Source organism: Ornithorhynchus anatinus, chromosome 11, assembly GCF_004115215.2.
Source record: "Ornithorhynchus anatinus isolate Pmale09 chromosome 11, mOrnAna1.pri.v4, whole genome shotgun sequence".
Classification (NCBI taxonomy): Eukaryota; Metazoa; Chordata; class Mammalia; order Monotremata; family Ornithorhynchidae; genus Ornithorhynchus; species Ornithorhynchus anatinus.
Window position 1 is genome coordinate 58,667,153 of NC_041738.1, and position 13,771 is coordinate 58,680,923.

Sequence of the window (13,771 nt, forward strand, 5' to 3'; positions counted from 1 at the left end):
AATAAAGGGAACAACAAATCAGGGTGAGGCAGAAGGGAGTGGGAAAAGAGGAAGTGTGGGCCAAGTCAGTGAAGTTTTCTTTGACCAGATGTGCCTTCAGTAAGACTTTGAAGGTAGGGAGAGTAATTGTCTCTGGAATATGAAACGGCAGGGCTTTCCAGGCCAGAGGCAGGACGTGGGTGAGAGGTCGGCCGCGAGATAGGTGAGCTCGAGGTACAAAATCCTCATTTTACAGATGAGGAAACTGAGGGACGGAGAGATTAAATGACTTGCCTGAGGTCACCCAACAGGCAAATGACAGGGCCAGGATTAGAATCCAGATCTAATAAGGGGTGGAGTGGATCGGGGACTCCTCGGGGGTGGTCGGGGGGGTCCCAAGAGAGGCGACGTGGCTCCGTGGAGGGAGCCCAGGCTCGTGAGTCGGTGGTGATGGGTTCGGAACCCGGCTCCACCACTTGTCAGCTGGTAGCTTGGGGTGGGTCACTTCACTTCTCTGTGCCTCAGTTACCTCGACTGTGAGTGGGCATTAAGACTGTGGGCCCTACGTGGGACAACCTGTGCCCACCTCACAGTCGAGGTAACTCCCTGGTGCTTGGAGCGGTGCTTTGCACATGGTACGCACTTGACAAGTGCCATCATTATTATTATTATTGTTATTATTTGCCTCTCTCTCTTCCCCTCTTCAAAGCTCTGCTTAAAGCTCACCTCTTCCAGGAGGCCTTCCCAGACTGAGCCCTCCCTTTCCCTCTGCTCCCCCTCCTCTCCCCATTCCCCCTTCTCCCGCCCTCTGCCTTTACCCCTTCCCCTTCCCACAGGAGTTGTGCATATTTGTATATATAATTGATTACTCTTTATTTTGTTAATGATGTGTATATATCTATGATTCCATCGATCTTGATGAAATCTACCTCAGACTACTTGTTTTGTTCTGTTGTTTTGTTTTGCTGTCTGTCTCCCCCGTTTAGACTGAGCCCGTTGCTGGGCAGAGATTGTCTCTATCTGTTGCCGAATTGTACATTCCAAGGGCTTAGTACAGTGCTCTGCACACAGTAAGCGCTCAATAAATATGATTGAACGAATGATCTCTGGACTTCCAGGCCCATGCTCTTTTCACTAGGCCACACTGCTTGGGCTTAGCACTGGGCTAAGCACTGGCCAATGTGACCCCCCCACCCCGATCCTTTTCTGAAGTACTTGCCGTTAGCTAGGATGTTCCCAACCTGAATTTGTGCATTCCTTTATCATCAAGCCTCCTCCCTAGGGATTTTTCCTGTTGAATTCCATGTTGCTTTTGATGGATGACTGTACCCTAGTTTTTTAGGGTGCTCCAGAAAAGTAGGTAACTCAGGCAGCCCCAGGGAGGGAGGATGAAGAGGAGGGCGATCATTAGCAATTGACAGCTCTGCATCTCAAGAGGAGGGTGTTTCGGGGTCAGTGGCCACTGGTTGCCACTGTTGCCAGGGGGAGAGGAAGGGGTAGTGAAGAGGTAGCCAAAGCTGCCCTGGGTCACAGGCCCCCACAGCCACTTGCAGAGTGGCCACAATAATAATTGTGGCATTTGTTAAGTGCTTACTACATGCCAGACCCTGTTCTAAGTGCTGGGGTAGATATTAGAGAACTGAGTTGGTCGCAGTTCTTGTCAGCATGAAGCTCACAGACTCAATCCTCATTTTACAGTTGAGGGAACTGAGGCCCAGAGAAGTGCAATGACTTGCCCGAGATCACTTGGGCAATGAAAGGCCAGCCAACAGGTGCTACCTCTGAGGAATATTCTGGAAAAAAGAGAGAGCGTGGCCTAGTGGAAAGAGCGGAGGATTCAGGAAACCTAGGTTCTAATCCTGGTTCTGCCACCTGCCTGCTGTGCAACCTTGGGTAAATCACTTTGTTTCTCTGGGCTTCAGTTTACTCATCTGTGAAATGGGGATAAAAATACCTCTTCTCCCACCCCTTTAAACCATCAGCCCCAGATGAGACAGACATTTTGTCTGATCTGATTATTATGTATAATAATTATAACTGGTATTTGTTAAGCACTTACTATAATAATCATATTGCCAAGATCCGCCCTTTCCTCTCCACCCAAACGGCTATCTTACTGTTACAGGCTCTCATAATATCCCGGCTGGATTATTGTGTCAGCCTTCTCTCCGATCTCCCTTCCTCCAGTCTTTCCCCGCTCCAGTCTATTCTTCATTCCACTGCCCGGCTCATCTTCTTGCAGAGACGCTCTGGGCCTGTCCCTCCCCTTCTTAAAAACCTCCAGGGGTTGCCCATCGACCTCCCCACGAAACGAAAACTTCTCACTCTGGGCTTCAAGGCTCTCCATCCCCTTGCCCCCTCCTACCTCTCCTCCCTTCTCTCTTTCTACCGCCCACCCCGTAGGCTCCGCTCCTCTGCCGCCCACTTCCTCACCGTCCCCCGTTCTCGCCTATCCCGCCGTCGACTCCTGGGCCACATCCTCCCGCTGTTCCGGAATGCCCTCCCTCCTCACCTCCACCAAACTAATTCTCTTCCTCTCTTCAAAGCCCTACTGAGCCCTCACCTCCACCGAGAGGCCTTCCCAGACTGAGCTTCCCCTTTTCCCTCTGCTCCCTCTGCTGTCTCTCTGCCCCCTCTTCACCTCCCCTCAGCTAAGCTCCCTTTTCCCCTCCTCCCTCTGTTCCTCTCCCTCTCCCTTCCCCTCCCCTCAGCACTGTGCTTGTCCGCTCATTTGTATATATTTTTATTACCCTACTTATTTTGTTAATGAGATGTACATCCCCTTGATTCTATTTATTGCTATTGTTTTTGTCCGTCTGTCTCTCCCGATTAGACTGTAAGCCAATCAATGGGCAGAGATTGTCTCTCTCTGTTGCTGAATTGTCCATTCCAAGCGCTTAGTGCAGTGCTCTGCACATAGTAAGCGCTCAATAAATACTATTGAATGAATGAATGAATAATAATAATGATGATGATAACTGTGGAATTTGTTAAGCACTTACGGTATGCCAGGCACTGTACTAAGCACTGGGGTGGGTACAAACAAATCATTCATTCAATAGTATTTACTAGTAAATCAGGATGGACACAGTCCTTGTCCCGTCTGGGGCTCGCAGTCTCATTCTCATTCTCCATTTTGCAGATGAGGTAGCTGAGACCCAAAGAAGTACAGTGATTTGCCCAAGGTCACACAGCAGACAAGTATTGGAGACGGGATTAGAACCCATGACCTTCTGAATCCCAGGCCCGGGCTCTATCCACTACATCATGCTACTTCTCACAGTGCGCCAAGCACTTTTCTAAGCACCGGGGTAGATACAGGTTAATCGGGTTGGACAAAATCGCTGTCCCACCTGGGGCTCACATCCTTATCCTCATAAGCAGCGTGGCTCAGTGGAAAGAGCCCGGGCTTGGGAGTCAGACATCATGGGTTCGAATCCAGGATCTGCCACTTGTCAGCTGTGTGACTGTGGGCAAGTCACTTAACTTCTCTGTGCCTCAGTTCCCTCATCTGTAAAATGGGGATGAAGACTGTGAGCCTCCTGTGGGACAACCCGATTATCCTGTATCTACCCCGGCACTTAGAATGGTGGTCTACACATAGTAAGTGTTTAACAAATACCAACATTATTATTATTATCATTATTTTACAGAGGAGTTAGTTGAGGCCCAGGGAAGTGAAGTGACTTGCCCAAGGTCACACAGCAGACAAGTGGCAGAGCCGGGATTAAAACTCAGGCGCTTCTGACTCCCAGGCTCCTGCTCTATCCAACTAAACCACACTACTTCTGCCTTTCCCTTCACCAACTACTGTTCCCTGAGGGGTCCATGGACCCAGCCCACCTCCCAGATTCCTAGTTTTCTGTCCCAACCCTTGTTCCTGACCCCAGTGAGGCTTCTTCCAGATGGCAGAGCTCTCTGAAAGTGTAGGGTGGGCAGGCTCCTGGCTCTCCCGGCCAGGGATCGGAGGGCGGGGTGGGGAGAGGGTCCACCAGACACTCCCCACGGGCACTAGAGAAACCCTTTCTCTTCGATTCCTACTGACGTGAAGGATAACTCTGACTTCCCAGATTGGAAATGACCGCTTGGAGAGTCAGGAAGTGGGGAATCAGGGAGAAGCAGCAGGGTGTATTGGAGACCGTACGGCCCTGGGAGTCAAGGACCTGGTTTCTAATTCTGGCTCCGCCACTTGTCTGCTGTGTGACCTTGGGCAAGTCCTTTCAGTTCTCTGAGCCTCAGTTACCTCAGCTGTAAAATGGGGAGAGACTGGGAGTCTCAGGTAGGACAGGGACGGATAAACTTGTCCCTACCCCTGCGCTCAGTACAGTGCCTGCCATATAGAAAGCACTTAACAAATACCATTACTGTTATCATCAGGGAGGAGAGGAAGAGCCTTCAGAGAAGCAGCGTGGCTCAGTGGAAAGAGCCCGGGTTTGGGAGTCAGAGGTCATGGGTTCTAATCCCAGCTCCGCCACTTGTCAGCTGTGTGACTGTGGGCAAGTCACGTCACTTCTCTGTGCCTAAGTGACCTCATCTGTAAAATGGGGATGAAGACTGTGAGCCTCACGTGGGACGAACCTGACGACCCTGTATCTCCTCCAGCGCTTAGAACCGTGCTCTGCACATAGTAAGCGCTTAACAAATACCAACATTATTATTAATATTCAATTCATTCATATTCACTGAGTACTTACTGTATGCAGAACACTGTACTGTACTAAGCGTTAGCATTGGGCGCCCTGCTGAATGGCCCTCCTTGCCCCAGCCCAGATCCAGTCTAGCAGGCTCTGTTTTGCCGGGGGCCCGGTGACCCAGGGACTAACTCAGTGACAGGTTAATCACCTGCCACCTGCCCTGGGTAGGAAGGGAGGGAGAGAGGGACAAGGGGAGGGAGGGAGGGCTTCCAAACAAGCCCTTTGGAATGGAGGAAAACCACTCCTCAGTGGGTGAGGGTCATCCTGGCAGGGAGGGGAAGTCCGGGCTTGTTGTTCACCAGGTGGGGGTAGCATAAAGAGGCACCGGGCAGAGGCTAAAGGAGGGCAGGGCTTTGGGCGAGGACAATCTCACCCAGGCCGGGCAATTCCAGTTTCACTGGCCGCAGATTGAAGGAGAAATTAAAGACTGAGGTCACCCAGCTCAGGCCTGGGAGAGGGCAGGGCTAGGGGATGGAGGAAGCTGGCTGTCCCAGACCAGATGGACCAGTGGACAGTCTGAAGGATGGACAGTGGGGACCTGTGCTTTTCTGGTTTGGGGTATGGTACCCCTGCCCTCTGGATTGCTCTGGGCTGGGAGAACATAGACCTTGTCTCTCCTCCTCCTCTTCTCCATCTCCTCCCACCTTGGATTCTGTTCCGGGTGTGGCCAGAGGGAGAAGGGGAGAGGGAGGCGGCCTGGAGAGGGTGGAAAGTCTGGGCAGCCCAGATCTTTCTCCGTGCGTCCCCAATCTGCTCCTGACAGTCTCGGGGGAAACAATCCAAGGTGCCCACAGTGGGAGGGTCAGGAGCGAGAGCCTAGACCAATCGCTCCCAGCTCCATCCCGGGCAAAAACAAGATGGCAAATCAGAGCCGGGGGTGACCTGATCGCTACCTGAACTCTCCTCAATCAATTAATTAATCAATAATACTGCTCCTCCTACTCGGACTGTGAGCTCTACTTGAGACATCGTATCTACCCCACCCTTAGAACAGTGCATATAGTAAGCGCTTAACAAATACCACAATTATTATTGTTAAACAGCATAGTACAATAGTTAGAGCACGGATCTTGTAGTCAGAAGGTCATGGGTTCATTCATTCATTCAATAGTATTTATTGAGCGCTTACTATGTGCAGAGCACTGTACTAAGCGCTTGGAATGTACAAGTCGGCAACAGATGGAGACAGTCCCTGCCCTTTGACGGGCTTACGGTCTAATCGGGGAGACGGGCAGACGAGAACAATGGCAATAAATAGAGTCAAGGGGAAGAACATCTCATAAAAACAGTGGCAAATAAATAGAATCAGGGTGATATTCATCTCATTATAAACAAAATAAATAGGGTGATGAAGATATATACAGTTGAGCGGACGAGTACGGGGCCGAGGGGGTGGGACAGGAGGGGGGGAGGAGGAGAGGGAAAGGGGGGAGAAGAGGGTTTAGCTGAGGAGAAGTGAAGGGGGGGGGGGAAGGGAGCAGAGGGAAAAAGGGGGGAGCTCAGTGTGGGAAGGCCTCTTGGAGGAGGTGAGCTTTAAGTAGGGATTTGAAGAGGGGAAGAGAATTAGATTGTCGGAGGTGAGGAGGGAAGGCGTTCCGGGACCGCGGGAGGACGTGGCCCGGGGGTCGACGGCGGGATGGGCGAGACCGAGGGACGGTGAGGAGGTGGGCGGCGGAGGAGGGGAGCGTGCGGGGTGGGCGGTAGAAAGAGAGAAAGGAGGAGAGGTAGGAAGGGGCAAGGTGATGGAGAGCCTTGAAGCCTAGAGTGAGGAGTTTTTGTTTTAAGCGGAGGTTGATAGGCAATCACTTGTCTGCTTTGTGACCTTGGGAAAGTCACTTCACCTCTCTGGGCTTCAGTTACCTCATCTATAAAATGGGGATTAAGGCTGTGAGCTCCATGTGGGACAGGGACTGTGTCCAACCTAATTTGCTTGTATTTCTCCCCCTCCCACCTCAATGCTTAGTACAGTGCCCGGCACGTAGTAAGCATTTAACAAATACCACAATTATTATTATTTTTATTGGTATTAGTAGTAGGAATTCCCTACTACTGTTAAATGGGGATTGAGACTATGAGCTCCTTGTAGGACAGGGACTGTGTCCAACCTGATTTGCTTGTATCTACCCCTGTGCTTAGTACAGCGCCTGGCACACAGTAAGCGCTTAATACCATAATTATTATTAGTAGTAGTGCCTACTGAGCGCTTACTATATGGCAAGCACTATACTAAATGCCTGGGAGAGTACAATCGAGTTAGCGCCCTCAAAGAGTTTGCAGCACAGCGGGGAAGACAGAAACAAAAAATAATAAGGAAGGAGAAAGTAGTAAAGGCATACGCGCATGGGGAGGGGTTTGTGGGTGCAGAGTTGGGGGGCTATAAAGAGGGGAGGTGAAAAATCAATCAGGGAAGGACTCCTGGAGGAGCTGCGATTTCAGCAGGGCTTTGAAAGCGGAGAGGGCAGCGCTTTGCGGGGCTGAAACGAAAGGGATTCCCTAAGGACACCCACCCCCAATTCTTCGATGAACCGAAGACACTGCCGGGTCAAGGAGGGAGGGAGGATGGGGACGGGGGAAGATTTGGCGATGCTAACACTATCAGAACAGCAAGCGCTCAGTAAGAAGCAGCTCGGCGTAGTGGATAGAGCGGGGGCCTGGGAATCAGAAGGTCAAGGGCTCTAACGCCGGCTCTGCCACTGGTCTGCTGTGTGACCTTGGACAAGTCCCTTCATCTCTCTGCGCCTCGGTTACCTCAGCTGTAAAATGGGGATTGAGACCGTGAGCCCCACACTGTGTCCAGCCCGATTTGCTTGTACCCACCCCAGCACTTAGCACAGTGCCCGGCACATAGTAAGTGCTTAACAGACACCATTATTATGAATAGTAATAAATCCAATTGATGGATTGATTGGCGCAGAAGGGACTGGAGCCCGGGGGTCTGCGACGTGACCCGCTCCTGCCCGTTTAGCAGAAAACAAATTCGATCCAAATGGACCACCCGGACCCTTCTGGGTCCATGCTCCCGGGGAACCCACTCACCGGCCTCCATCCATCCCGTCCACCAGGGTCGCCAGGCCTGAGATACCGGAGGAGAGAAGCTCATAGCCTAGTCCCCACCCCCCTGGAGACTACGCCCACCTCCACTCCCCGGTCGGCGAACAGGAAGGTGCGTGTTTGGGGATGGACTCGGGACGAGTAAATTCATTATGGGCAAGGAATGTTCCTAATTATTGTTATAGACCACTCTCCCAAGCGCTCAGTACAGTGCTTTGCAAATGGTAAGCGCTCAGTAAATAATCATCATAATAATAGCATTTAAGCGTTTACTATGTGCCAGGCACTGTACTAAACGCTGGGGTGGATACAAGCTAATCGAGCTGGACACAGTCCCCGTCCTATGTGGGGCTCATTGTCTCAATCCCCATTTTACAGATGAGGGAAGTGAGGCGCAGAGAAGTGAAGTGACTTGGCCAAGGTCACGCAAAATACGATTGAAAGAATGAATGAATGACAGTCAAGGCCTCCCACCCTGTCATCCTGCAGCCCGACCAGCTGATCCTGTGATTCCTCTTCTGCGGCTCCCAGAGCTGGGCTGGGGCTAGACGAGGAGGCTGGCCAGGGTGGGTGCTGGGCGAGGAAAGAGGCACCCCGTCGGGGAGAGAGAGGGAGAGGCCGCCAGAATGGGGAGAGGAACAGAGAGGGACATGACTGGCCCACGGTCCCACAGCCTGTCAGAGACACGACGAGGACCTGAACTCAAGCCTCTAGCCGGCAGCTGAAGGGAGAAGATCCCTGGAAAATGAGAAAGCCCGCTTCTCCTCGGATCAGGACTTCACCACCAACCTCAAACCTCCTGTTCCTCCTCATTCTCCTCTCCACCTTCTCCTCCCCTTCCTCTTCATCCTCTCCCACCCTTCTTCCTCCTCAATCTCGGTGTCATCTTTGACTCGCCTCTCTCGTTCACCCTGCCGGTTTCACCTCTACAATATCGCCAGGATCCGCCCTTTCCTCTCCACCCAAACGGCTACCTTACTGTTACGGGCTCTCGTTATATCCCGGCTAGACTACCGTGTCAGCCTTCTCTCTGACCTCCCTTCCTCCTCTCTCGCCCCGCTCCGGTCTATTCTTCACTCCGCCGCCCGGCTCATCTTCCCGCAGAAACGATCTGGGCCTGTCACTCCCCTTCTTAAACACCTCCGGTGGTTGCCTATCGACCTCCGCTCCAAACAAAAACTCCTCACTCTAGGCTTCGAGGCTCTCCGTCACCTTGCCCCTTCCTACCTCTCCTCCCTTCTCTCCTTCTACCGCCCACCCCGCACGCTCCGCTCCTCCGCCGCCCACCTCCTCGCCGTCCCTCGGTCTCGCCTATCCCGCCGTCGACCCCCGGGCCACGTCCTCCCGCGGTCCCGGAACGCCCTCCCTCCTCACCTCCGCCAGGCTAATTCTCTTCCCCTCTTCAAAACCCTACTTAAAACTCACCTCCTCCGAGAGGCGTTCCCACACTGAGCTCTTCTTCTCCCTCTACTCCCTCTACCGCCCCCCCCTTCACCTCTCCGCAGCTTAACCCTCTTTTCCCCCCACCTCCCTCCGCTCCTCCCCTTCTCCCTTCCCATCCTCTCAGCACCGTACTCGTCCGCTCAACTGTCTATATTTTCGTTACCCTATTTATTTTGTTAATGAAATGTACATCGCCTCGATTCTATTTAGTTGCCATCGGTTTTTACGAGATGTTCTTCCCCGCGACTCTATTTATCGCCATCGTTCTCGTCCGTCCAGTCTCCCCCGATTAGACCGTAAGCCCGTCAAACGGCAGGGACCGTCTCTATCTGTTGCCGACTTGTTCATTCCAAGCGCTTAGTACAGTGTTCTGCACATAGTAAGTGCTCAATAAATACTATTGAATGAATGAATGAATATTCTCCCTCCTCTTCCTCTCCCTTCTCTTCCTCCCCTCTTCCTTTTTCTCCTCCTTCTCTTCCTCTCCCTTTCTCCTTTCCCTCCTCTTCCCGTTCTTCTTTTTTCTCCTCCTTCTTCCTCCTCATCCTCTCTCCCTTTTTCCCCTCCTTCTCCCCTCTTCCTTTTCCTCCTCCTCCACCTTCTCCTCCTTCTCTTCCTCTTCCTTCTCCTTTCCCTTCTCTTCCTCCTCCTCTTCCTCCTTCTCCTGCTCTTCCTTTCCTCCTCCTCCTCTTCCTTCCTCTCCTCCCCCCCTCCTCCTTCTTTTTCCAGGGAGCCCGGAATTGTTGCCCCACTTTCAGGGAAGGAAGGGGCTCTGAAGGGCAGATGCCCTTGTCCTTCCACAACAGGCCAGGACTGTAGAGTGCAGAGCAGGCCAGCCCTCTCCTCACTCGGGGAGCTGTAGGTAGCTGGAGCTGGAGTCCCAGGCCTCAGGAGAGATGCAGAGCTCCCAGGAACAGATCAGCGCTTAGAACAGTGCTTTGCACATAGAAAGCACTTAATAAATACCATCCTTATAATTATTATTATTATTCTCCCCTAGAGAGAGCCAATGATCCCCTCTTCCGCCCACAAGGGGATCACCCAGGGGGAAAGAAGGAGGGGCAGATGGCAACATGGTCTAGTGGAGAGAACACGGGCCTGGGAGTCAGAAGGACCTGGATTCTAATCCCAGCTCCTCCATTTGTCTGCTGGGTGACCTTAGGCAACTCCTTGCTTCTCTGGGCCTCAGCTCCCTCATCTGTAAAACGGGGATGAAGACTGTGGTGATGTCTGACTCCTCGCCTCTAGACAGTGAGCTCGTTGTGAGCAGGCATTGCCTCTATTGCTGCATTGTACTTTCCTCAGCGCTTAGTACAGTGCTCTGCACCCAGTAAGCGCTTAATAAATATGATTAAATGAAAGAGTGACAAGGACTGGGTTCGACTGATTAGCTTGTAACTACCCCAGAGCTTAGAACAGTGCCTGTCACATACTAAGCGTTTAACAAATACCACTATTATTATTGTTATTATTATATTATATAGAGTTATATATATTTATATATATATTTGTTATTATATTATTATGGGTTTGAATCCCGGCTCTGCCACTTGTCAGCTGTGTGACCGTGGGCAAGTCACTTCACTTCTCTGTGCCTCAGTTCCCTCATCTGGAAAATGGGGATTAACTGTGAGCCTCACGTGGGACAACCTGATGACCCTGTATCCACCCCAGCGCTTAGAACAGTGCTCTGCACATAGTAAGCGCTTAACAAATATCAATATTATCATTATTATCATCATTATTAGGCGACCGCAGCTCCCGAGCTCCCCCTACAGGCCACTCGGCGATGGTGCCTGGAGATTCCCCTTCTATCGATTGATCAGGTGTATTTATTGATTCATTCAGTCGTATTTATTGAGCGCTTACTATGTGCAGAGCACTGTACTAAGCGCTTGGAATGTACAAATCGGCAACAGATAGAGACAGTCCCTGCCCATTGACGGGTTTACAGTCTAATCGGAATCACTGTGAATTGATCATTCACAATGGGCAGAACAGTGTGTGAGCTCTCGGGAGAGCACAAGAGAAATAGTAGACCTGCCCTCTGTCCTCGAAGAACTCACAATCTAGAGGGGAAGGCAGAGACAAATCAACTACAAGTAGGAGGAAGCATTAAAGTGAGTATAGAGACATAGGCCTAATCGCTTAGGCGGATGGGGGAGGTGGGAAGGATGAGCACCCCCAAGTGCTTAGGCTATTTGAAAGTGCAGAAGCAGCAGCTGGGGAAATATAATGTGCGGAAAGAAGTTAATCAGGGTAGGCTTCCTGGAGGAGAAGGGCCACTTGGCTGTTATTTCCTGTTGGGCAAATCACTCAACTTCTCTAAGCCTCAATTTCCTCATCCATAAAATGAGGGTAAGAGGCCTGTTCTCCCTCCTTCTTGGGCTGTAAGCCACGTGAAGGTCATGGACTGTGTCCAATCTAATTATTTTGTAGTTTAGCGACCCGTAGTGCTTAATAAATACCATCAGTGGTGCTTGTGATAACAATGATGCCATTTGCCGAAGAACTCCAAGCACCTTCTCCTTGTCCTCTGCTCCAGCATCCCCTGGGGAGGTAAAAGTGCAGGATTGATTCTCCTTAGTGAGGAAACTGAGGACTATGGGAATGGCACCGGCAGGTGACGGATTAAAAAAGAAATAAATCAATCATTTATTGAAGTTTACTGTATGCAGAGCAACTGTACTGTTTTTTAAGTGCCTTCGAGTCATTTTCGTTTCATAGCGACTCCAGGAATATACTTTCTCCAGAAGGTCCTGTCCTCTGGCATAATCCTCAAGCTTTCTAACCGTTCTTCCGTTATCACTGTTATGGCCTCTATCCATCTAGCTGCCGGTCTGCCTCTTTCACGTTTTCCCTGGACTTTTCCTAGCATTGGTGTCTTCTCCAGAGAATTAGGCCTCCTGATTATGTGTCCAAAATGTGCTAATCTAAGTCGAGTTATTTGGCTTTCCAAAGACCACTTGGGTTTAATTTGCTCTAAAATCCATTTTTTTTGTTTTTTGGGCAGTCCATGGTATTCGCAAAAGTCACCTCCAGGACCACATTTCAAATGAATCGATGTTCTTTCTATCCTGTTTGGGAAAGTAAAATATAAAGAATCAGTAGATGTTCCCTGCCCACAAGAAGCCTACACTTCAGAGGGGGAGACAGGCATTAAAATAATTTACAAATACGTACACAAGTGCTGTGGGGCGGAAGGCAGGGTGAATATCGAAAGTTTAAAGGGTATAAAATTGCAAGGGGGACACAGAAGGGAGAGGGAGTATGGGAAATGGGGGCCGTAGGGAAAGGACTCTTGTGGGAGCGTGGCTCAGTGGAAAGAGCACGGGCTTTGGAGTCAGAGGTCATGGGTTCGAATTCCAACTCTGCCACTTGTCAGCTGTGTGACTGTGGGCAAGTCACTTAACTTCTCTGCGCCTCAGTTACCTCATCTGTAAAATGGGGATTAAGAGTGTGAGCCCCACGTGGGACAACCTGATTCCCCTGTGTCTACCCCAGCGCTTAGAACAGTGCTCTGCACATAGTAAGCGCTTAACAAATACCAACATTATTATTTAATAAGACTTGGAAGGTGATGAGAGTGACGCTCTGTCGGATATGAAGGGAGAGGGAATTCCAGGCCAAAGGCAGAATGTGGGCGAGGGGTCGGCACTGAGATAGCTGGCACTGAGAAATAGTAAGTTGGTGTTAGAGGAGCCAAGTTTGAGAGTTGGGTTGTAGTAGGAGATCAGCGAGGTGAAACAGGAGAGGGAGAACCAGATCAGCGAGGTGAAATAGGAGAGGGAGAACTGATTGAGTCCTTTAAAGCCGATGATAAACGTTCTCTTTGCCTTCCTCAGCCCTGGATTCCAGGGTAGGGAACGTGTCTGTTTATTGTTGTACTCTACTTTCTCAAGTGCTTCTTACAGTACTTTGCACACAGTAAGCGCTCAATAAATACGATTGAATGAATGGACTATAAAGTAGTTGTGGGCAGGGAATTTGTCTGTTTATTGTTATACTGTCCTTTCCCAAGCACTGAGCACTGTAGTCTGCACACAGTAAGAGCTCAATAACTACAATTGAGTGAATGAATGAACGCTCCTAACACCAAAGCCTGAAGCCCGTTCCGCTGTAGGACACCTAGCAGCATGGCTCAGTGGAAAAAGCACGGGCTTAGGAGTCAGAGGTCAGGGGTTCGAATCCCGGCTCCACCAGCTGTCAGCTGTGTGACTTTGGGCAAGTCACTTAACTTCTCGGTGCTCGGTTACCTCATCTGGTAAATGGGGATTAAGACTGTGAGCCTCATCTGGGACAACCTGATGACCCTGTATCTACCCCGGCGCTTAGAACAGTGCTCGGCACATAGTAAGTGCTTAACAAATACCAACGTTATTATCACAACTTGGGATGGACCCTCGAACCCCATGTTTCACTGACTTCTTGGTATTTTGGGGGGGTCCCTGACCCTTTCCCCCACTCCAAGGCCACATAGCTCTAAGATGGCAGCCCAGGCCACCAGGTGCAGAGCAACGGTCCATTGGAGGCGGGACTAAGGGCGAAGAACGGGGACCACTGGAGGATGAGGAAGGCCAACGTCCGCTCAACGGCCAGTGAGA